This window comes from Ammodytes marinus (genome assembly GCF_949987685.1).
Source record: "Ammodytes marinus genome assembly, chromosome: 18".
NCBI classification, from domain to species: domain Eukaryota; kingdom Metazoa; phylum Chordata; class Actinopteri; order Uranoscopiformes; family Ammodytidae; genus Ammodytes; species Ammodytes marinus.
In genome coordinates this window covers 22,026,877-22,036,364 of record NC_137222.1, presented here as the reverse complement: position 1 = coordinate 22,036,364, position 9,488 = coordinate 22,026,877, and the positions used below count along the sequence as shown (strand labels likewise).

Here is a 9,488-nt window from a genome sequence, read left to right as displayed (position 1 = left end):
TCATGATCATTGATACCCCACAAGGTGAGATCTTGCATGGAGCCCCAGACCGAGGGAGATTGATGGTCATTTTGTGTTTCTTTCATTTTCAAAAAATCGCACCAACAGTTGTTTCCTTCTCACCCAGCTTCTCGCCAATGGTCTTGTAGTCTGTTCCGGCCTTGTGCAGGTCTACAATCTTGTCCCTGATGTCCTTAGACAGCTCTTTGGTCTTGCCCATGATGGAGATGTTGGAGTTTGATTTATTGACTCTGTGGACAGGTGTCTTTTATACAGGTAACAAGTTGAGACAGGTGTGTATTATACAGGAAACTAGTTGAGATTAGGAATACTTTTTTAAAGCACGAGGACTGATCTGTGGGAGCCAGAATTCTTTATGGTTGGTAGGGGATCAAATACTTATTTCACTCAATGAAATGCAAAATAATTTATATCTTTTTTTTAATGTGATTTTCTGGATTTTCTTTTTGATATTCTGTCTATCACTGTTAAAATAAACCTAGTTTGAAAATGATAGACCGCTCATTTCTTTGTAAGTGGGCAAACTTGCAAAATCGGTGAGGGATCAAATACTTATTTCCTCCACTGTACATAGAAAATGGAAGTATAGAATATATTTATAATATATATATAGTTTGATGAAGGCAACTATAGAGCTCAAATGATTAATGCACGAGTCGATCAAAAGAAGATGGATGCATCTGATAAATCATTGTAGTGTTTTGGTTTTTCTTTCAATCCTCGTCCCATGCAGACTGAAATGTTGCAGTATACATTTTGTTTCTACAAAGAGTGATTTATTGTGTTCTGATTGACGTCATGTAATGGAGTATTATAAAAGTGGCGTGCAGTCTGTTTTTTTGTAAAACGTCCATAGAATCTTGGAAAAAAAATTCACAAATGTATGGCTTTACTGCGTCTTTCTCAACCCACTGCTATCAAGCACACAAGCAGCAGGTGTGTGCAGTGGTTTGTACATGATAAAGGCCCACGTGCTGCACTTTTATCAGTTCCAATTGAGACAAAGACCTCCTGGAATCTCCCTCAGGCAAGTGTGACATGCCCAGCAACCTGACACTAAGACTTTCACACAGTCAGAGTAACTTATTTTCAAAGGAACTCATAACAGTCTTTTCACAAACTGTTTTCTCTCAACAAATTGCTTATAACAGAACAACAAAAGATATGAATTGGATACTTCTCCCTGCCTTTGTGTGTGTGTGTGTGTGTGTGTGTGTGTGTGTGTGTGTGTGTGTGTGTGTGTGTGTGTGTGTGTGTGTGTGCGTGCGTGTGCCTGTGCCTGTGCCTGTGTGTGTGTGTGTGCGTGCTTGTGTGTGTGTGTGTGTGCGTGTGCATGTGCGTATGCGTGTGTGTCTGTGTGTATGCGCGTGCTTGCATGCGTGTGTGTGTGTGTCTGTCTGTGTGTGAGTTTGCAGTATAACCAGCAGAATGGGTGTGATCTCAGGGAAGAATGTAAGGTGTGGTTGTCAGTGTTGCCCAACACAAAGCACTTCTTCTGCGTTTTGGTCTGACAGCTATAGCAACCAGTGGCTGTTACAGCAACAGTCAGTCCGCTCATGTTTATGGGCAGGTGTGTCACTTTGTTGTCACAGTGTGTACAGACGGCTGGAATCCTGGCTGATCTCTGGCAAAGCCTGGCCTCCCTCTGTGGGTTGTCAATGCAAGTTTACAGGAATGTGTCAAGAAATCACATCATGACTGTCCTTAAAAGTGCACTACGCAGTTCCTTTCTTTTTTAAATATATTTTTGGGGTGTTTTTCTACCTTTATTTAACAGTTCAAGTCGGAGAGTACAGAGTGTAAATAAGAAGAGAGAGAGAGTGGGGAAGACATGTAGTATCCGGGTCGGATTTGGACCCTGTGACAAGGACTGAGGCTATATGGTACGCGCTCTAGCCACTACGCCACCGGAGTGCCCCGACACTGTGCACTTTCAAGGGGAGGGGGATTTGTTTACATTTGCAGATCCTGCAGTTAGTTTACAAACTTATTTACTCTACATGTCATTTTTAGCGTTGAAAAATTCTATCATCATAAATCAAATTATTTTGAATCACCTAGATACCAAATGTAAGACTTGAATATGTGTGTAACCAAAACTGTGGGCCTTGCTGCTGTAAACAACAACAACAACAACAACAACAACAACAACAGTGAAACAGTGACTTTTCAGGTAGCTTTCTAACTTCAAACATTGTTCCAGGGATTTTTTGTTTATTCAGTTATGATACGAGAATATACCTTCACTTCTCCGACACACCCAGTTACATATAATAAAAACGACAGCATTGATCCTAGCTTACAGAAATCCCCCTCCTTGTAACCCCCCCCCCCCCCCCACCTTCAAAAATAGCTTTGATTTATTTTTACTTCAGCTTGATGTTTGAGCTTTTGCTGAATGATGTACGGTATTTATTTCACAGCCGTCTTATGAAAGTAGGCTTTGTCTATCCCTCAGTTTTAGGCGTGTACCTACACGTATGATTTTGTGACATCACAACTAATTTGGAAGCCAATTGCGGTCCAAAATATGCATTTTACACAAGTGTGAGGTGGAAATACCCAGAACACACACACACACACACACACACACACACACACACACACACACACACACACACACACTGAGAATGAATTTGTCAGTGAAGTAAGAGGCATCTCGTGTCCTGCAGTTAAACTTATGAACTAAACCATATGTTCTATTTCAGCTCTTCTGGATTTTTCAGTGAGTGAGAGGGAGTAGATCTGCTTTTTAAGAATTTGTCATCAAACGATTTAACTTTATGTAGAAAAAAACATATAAGGCACACATTGCTATTCAAAGCTGAGTATGACTGTGTGTCTGGAGGGGATCTTGAAGTGCAGGAGCAAAACAGGTGATGTTGACGGAAAAGTCGGTGTAGATGGATGGTTGTTTTTGACTTCACAAATGTTCACATTGCATTACAACCTTACTCTCTTATGCAAATGAAGTTTATTTTGCTTTTCAGGTATATTTCTTTATTTCTTAGATAATGAAGGAACAAAGATATTGTGTCTGCCGTCTAATTTAGCTGCTACTTTGCAAACACGTGAACAAAATATTGGAAAATAATAATAAGATAGATAGACAGACAGACCGATAAATACAGTAGATAGATAGATAGATAGATAGATAGATAGATAGATAGATAGATAGATAGATAGATAGATAGATAGATAGATAGATAGATAGATAGATAGATAGATAGATAGATAGATAGATAGATAGATAGATAGATAGATAGATAGATAGATAGATAGATAGATAGATAGATAGATAGATAGATAGATAGATAGATAGATAGATAGATAGATAGATAGATAGATAGATAGATAGATAGATAGATAGATAGATGAGGAGAATGCTTCAGCTGTTTCAGCTCAAGGATTTTGTTCGATCCAGATCCTCTGTGACATCATGGTGGAGAACACATAAACCTAAACCTCTCAGGGGAGGCGAACATTCTTGGAATGGTTGCAATAGTTGCAGTTTGGTGAGAAACTTTCTCCAACAATGTTGATCTAGGGATAGAGAGAGAGAGAGAGAGAGAGAGAGAGAGAGAGAGAGAGAGAGAGAGAGAGAGAGAGAGAGAGAGAGAGAGAGAGAGACATAGAGAGAGAGACATAGAGAGAGAGGGAGAGAGAGAGAGGGAGAGAGAGAGAGAGAGAGAGAGAGATAGAGAGGGGTTGACATTCTTATAAAACGTATCTATTTGGACTTCCCCGCTGATTTCTTTATTTATTTTTTGCGCTCCCATCACGTTCCACTCTTCCCTAATAGTAATGTGCTATGACATGCGCAGGCGGACAGGTGAACACTAGGCGACAGCTACTCTGCGTGCGCGCGTCAGCGGCGTCATTACGCACGTCTCCGGTGAGCGGCAGGCAGGCAGGTGTTGCCATGGGTGTAGCCTCCTGGACACACCCACAGAGGCAAACTTCTGTCAGTAGAGAAACTTCACCCTGTCAGTCGGCAACAGAGCACCGCAGAGCAGAGGGAGCGCTAGAAGGTAAGAGGGGCTGATGATTTACCTGTGGACACTGTTTGGATTTTAACCTGACTACTGCTGCTGTTGGTAGCTATGTCACGCTATCAAACGGAGGGAGTGTGTTGTCATTCACTGTCCAGGCCGAGGGAGAAGTCCTGTTGTTTCTGACTGCGGTTCGGTTCAGTTTAGGGCACGTTTTCATTGAGCTAAGCTATTTGTTTCTGAAAACAGTAGTCTTGCTGTTATGTTTTAAGAGGTGCAGCAGCTGAGAAGATATCTTTCTTTTTAGGGAAACAGTTCAAACCATAGCAACCATATTCAAGACTTTTAAAGGACAAGTACGCAGAGCAACTTGGTGAGTTTTCCCTCATAATGAATTGCATTCGTTTGGTTTAGATGTTTGACTGATGATTAATGGAGATACAAACATCATCAAATAAACATGAAGTGAATAAAGTCAGCATCACTATACAAACATACTAACTGTTACTAGTAGAAACAGTACAGGCCTATAGGCTACCATTAAAAAAAAATGACAAGACAGCTCAGAATTGTGTTCCAAGAATCAATTCAATATATCAGTTTTTTTATTCAAAAAGTGCCAATAGAATGTGATAAAAAACTGTAACATAAAAAAAACTATAAAGAGTGATACAAGTTAGTAAAACATGGGCTACTGTAACTTTCCCCAAGGAAAATGATACATTATACAAATCCACTAAGAGTAATAGAGTCAAATTGGACAAACTCAATAGCAGACCTGTTTTGCTTGTGATCCCCCTAAAACAAAGAGATGTCGTGGTGGTAGTGTGTAAAATATGTGGGCTAGTTAGGTGTGTTCTTCTAGCAGCATAGTAGCGTGCAGGGTTTTGGAATGGCACACTCAACGAACCATGTAGTGTAGTTCCACACATTCTTTTTGAAGGAATGTCATAGTAATGTGATGGTCATTCTTTAGGTGAAAACAACAGAGAAATATGTGTTGTTGTCATGTTGTCTTTGTTACCATCACAGCTGCCATTACTTGAGTTTTAAACTATACATTATTTAAAAAAAAAAACAGGGACTGAATATCCGTGCAGGACAGGACCAGACTTGTGGACAATTATTAAACGATTACTGACTATTAAAGGCCCTTTCACCGCGGTGATGAAACATATAGCCTACCGTTTTGTGTGTTTTTTTTTTCTTCTCTCCAAGTGCCACGCAAAGGGCGAGTCCAACTGTACTCTGCACCGTGCTCCCGATAAGAGGCCTGCTGAAAATAGAGAGCTTATCTTTATTTCAGCTGGGCGGAGGTTGCTAAATGTCACTTGCACGTGGACTGCACAGTGTCACTTATTAGTTAATTAATGACAGCAATAATAACAATATCTCTGAGGATATTGTGTTTTATATGCACTGGACCTCCTACAATGGCTGGGTATTACGAACCCTTACGAACATTACGAAATGTTAGGTCATTCATAAAGTAGCCTAAAGTGATGGTGACAGTCAGGTATATGGCTGGGATGTTATGTTCATGTGCTACGTTGCTAGTAGTCCTTGATCTCCAGAAAAATAGAAGAGACTTTATGTGTGGCATTTTGTTAATTGCCATATCCTTGCTTTTGATGAAACAAAGCATCATCATGGTTTTCAATTTTGAAAAACATCAAATATTAAGCGTTAAAAACTCTGAGGAGTGAGTGTATTGTCTGGATTATGGACCGTCTCAACAACGGCCTTTGGGTCCAATGGGGAAATATGTCTGACTATTGAGCTGTGAGAGTGATGTGCTTTGTCTTTATTATAGGCGGGTTAGCTAGCTCATAGTCACAGTAGCTAACAGACTGACAGCTACAGCTACCAAAGCAGTGGGACCAGCCATATAGGCCTACTACTATCTGCCTCCTTATTGGGTGACCTCAAATGCATCTCTAAATTGGCCATTAATAATGAACTGTTGTGTGTCTGTGTGTCAAGTCAGCGGCCAGTCGTTCCGCATTCTGCATGTAAAACACTGTGTGTGATACTAACTGTTTGCTAACTGTTTGTCTCATTGACTTGCAAAATCAAACAGAGAGCTGAGTCAATGATGCATGTTTAAGTGTTTTCCCAGGCCCGAGGAATGCTCTGAAACCCTGGGCTTGATATCAGCTGTTGGCATCTCTGTGCTCTCCTCCGCCTATGGCTCTTTTTTGTTTTGTTTTTCCTACATTCCTCCTCTTTATTTTGCTGTCCATCCTTCTTCTGCTCTAATTGTCTCAATCTTGTTCTGTCTCTTTTTCTCCCTCTCTCCTCCTCATCGTGTTTTTTTGCTATAACTTCTCTCCAACTAGATTTTGATTCATTTTCACCAAATTTTCTTGAACATTTAAAAAAATATATATATTTATTAGTTTATGTGTATTTATTTATTTGTCCTCCCACGACTAAATTTCTTGTATTTTTTTATATGATTGACTTTTTAAGTCCATGGTACTTACCTCCTAAGTCTTATAAATAATAATTAACTTAATTAATAATAATACTCATATCTTTCCATCTTCGTTCAGCTCCAATGTGTCTGTCACACACCTATTTTCTCTCTCTCTCTCACTCTCTCACTCTCTCACTCTCTCCCTCTCTCTGCCTTATTAATGTGTTTTAATGGGACTGCATTCTTTTCCTTCACCCCAAACCGAGTTAACCAACCAGACCAACCAGAACACACAGCTGTTGTCTTTGAGAGTTTTGCCCAGCTCACACCCAGCCCCACTCTCCCTCTCTCATACCCAGGCACACAATTGCACACTTGACATTACAATCAATAATCAATTCCTTTTTTTGGTGCAATACTTTACTGCAGTTCTAGAGGCTTGGTGACATAGCGATAACTTGCAGGGCTAATTAGTGTTGAGACATCTGGACCAATTGTTACTGGCAAGCTAAATGCTAATTCATAAACCAGCCAGAAAAATTCTACCTATGGCGGGTCACATTAGCACTTATGTAAAGATGAGTTCCTTTTTTGCCCTGTATGGGATTTCTTTTAGGCTACGTCAATCAGTAGGCATCTGTAGTGTGTGTGTGTGTGTGTGTGTGTGTGTGTGTGTCCTTGTTTTTAGAAAACATCCTCCCCTTCCAACACATACTTTTCTTTGTGCATGTGTGTGTTTGTGAACTCCCATTCACCGAAACTTCCATTACCTTAGCATCTAGATATGAAAGAAGGATGATAATCTCAAGCGTGGCTTTAACACACTTTGGTCACCCTTGTTTTTCTCTCGGTACAGCACTATCTCATAATGTCCTTGGTGACACATTGCTGTCACCATCACTCATAACTCATAATGATTATGGTGATCTGTTGTACATGAATGCATCAGCTCACTGTCTAAAGATGTTGGATACTCTTTATCATAAGGTGCATTACAAATAGCAAGGCTTTAACTGCACCCCAACATTAACTGGCCTTCTCTTTTCATGCCACAACATTGTCACTGGTATGTTTTTATCTACACGGCGATTTTCTGTTAACTCCCCTGTTAAAACAGTTTGTTTTTATGTAGTCCAAATTGATCGCAAGTCAATGCATGTTTTTGTGGTTGTGTTATCATGATGCAGGTTGCTTCCATTGCTGTCTAATGGTTTTTTTTTTCTGGTTGTTGTCTGTCTGTCTGTCTGTCTGTCTGTCTGTCTGTCTGTCTGTCTGTCTGTCTGTCTGTCTGTCTGTCTGTCTGTCAGCTGTCAGGATGGTTTAAAAGAGTAAAGGTATGTCTGTGTTTGCCTTTGTGTTGGAGGAGTGAACATACAGGTCCCGACCGAGACATTCTCTACATATCTCTGTACCGTGTAAACTATTACATCGACTGTTTGTGGTTATCAGTAAAATCGGCCTGGGAACGTTTAATAATAATTGATACTAGTTATTAATCCACTTTGAAGTGGATCACACATTATGAACCCGTCCTTTTAGTCTTCTTGAAGACACTGAAGTCCTAACATTTTCAACATTTACTCTTCTAATACGACGGACAAGTAAAGAACTTGGGCATTACATGATCTTGAATTGGTAAAATAATAACTGTAAATGAAGAAAAATATCCTATTATGTCGATGTAATTTATTCCATGTATGCAGAGGCCAGCAGTGTTTCAAATTGCTAGAATATATCGAAAAAATTATAAATTATGTTATGTATCGAAGAAATGATATATATATATCTCAGCAACTGGTCAAATAGGGTGTTTAGGGATTGTTGGAAGCTGTTTAAGGGGGGCTTGACTTCACATCCTCTGCCCGTATTTCTAGGTCTAAGTTGAAAATCTTAAGGCAGGAACATGACTGTGTGGCTCTATAAAGCGGTATAAGTATTTAGCTTCTGCCGCCTCCAAAGTTGTACTGCACAGACCGTCTTTTGTATGCGACATTCATTTCTATTATTATACAAATGAAAAGTGGCTTTGGTATGAAGAACACCCCGAGGTGGCATCTGGCACACATCACTCGTGAACCCAATGGAATTCAATTATGGGAGAAAACTGAAGGACTTGAAAAGCCTCTCTGTGCAGTTCAATAGTCACTGTGCTGCTCTGTGTTATTCTGATATCAGCCCACTGTTTGGTCAAATGTCATTTTCTTTTATTTGTTTGCTTTTCTGATGACCCGTTTGCTGGCAGTCATAACATGTTCAACTGAATATTTTTAGTGCTTATGTATATAAACTAACTAGGCCTACTGCTAATGGTGCTTGAAGGAATTTCAATAAACTTGTTTGCAAAAAAAAATGCTTATTGTAGGAGCAATGTCAAGCAATTATATCAAAAATATTTAAAATGTAAAGTAGAGTGTGATTCTTGGGATATTCACAGAGTATGACAAAGTGATTTTGTCAACAAGTATTCTCCAGAATCGCTGACTCCACCTTTTTAAGATCTTATCGTGCACTGTAGGGAAGTAGGATTAGTTTTACAAAGACAAGCTTAGTCAATACTACGGTAAATCTGAAGCAAGACAGTGTATGCTAAAGTGTTAGCATGTACTTGCTATAAATCACTGTGGTGATTTATAGCATAAATGGTTAGCAAGCTTGCTATACATCAGCATAGTGAATGACATTGTCCGCCCAGGGCTTGCTATGAAGGCTTTTATAAAGTGTGCAGTAAATTGTTAGCACTGTATCTGGTGTCACTCAACATCCAGAAGGGTCAGGTGTTAGCGTAACGACTATCACTCATCACGGTTGACTAAAGTGTTCCCACACAGCCTACTGTGACTCAACCAATTGTTTTCTTCTCAGACTGATAATTAACGTGATGAAGACTACTTTTCAAACGCAATCTGTTGCAACTAGCATACATGTGACAAAATGCAACTCGGTATATCATAGGAAAGTAAAGGGAAGGTGGATGGAGATGGTTGATATGTTAGGAATGAGGGTGTGAGCCTTGAGTAGTAGGCTGCTGACACGCAAAAATTGTTTGGAATGGTAAC

General features: G+C 39.8%; 1 protein-coding gene across 5 annotated transcripts in view; it reads left to right on the top strand.

Annotated features, from left to right (window-relative positions):
- The first annotated feature begins 3,993 nt into the window (after positions 1-3,993).
- The window catches only part of LOC307265216 (uncharacterized protein), a 56,389-nt gene continuing 50,894 nt past the window's right edge, over positions 3,994-9,488 (top strand). For 4 of the 5 annotated variants that reach the window (XM_080046846.1, XM_080046845.1, XM_080046847.1 and 1 more), the window contains exon 1: positions 3,994-4,052. The gene's annotated coding sequence lies outside the window, so the exon portion shown is untranslated. Of the gene's footprint in view, positions 4,053-4,303; positions 4,387-9,488 lie in introns of those variants that run through there. The other variant, XM_080046844.1, reaches the window with a different exon arrangement.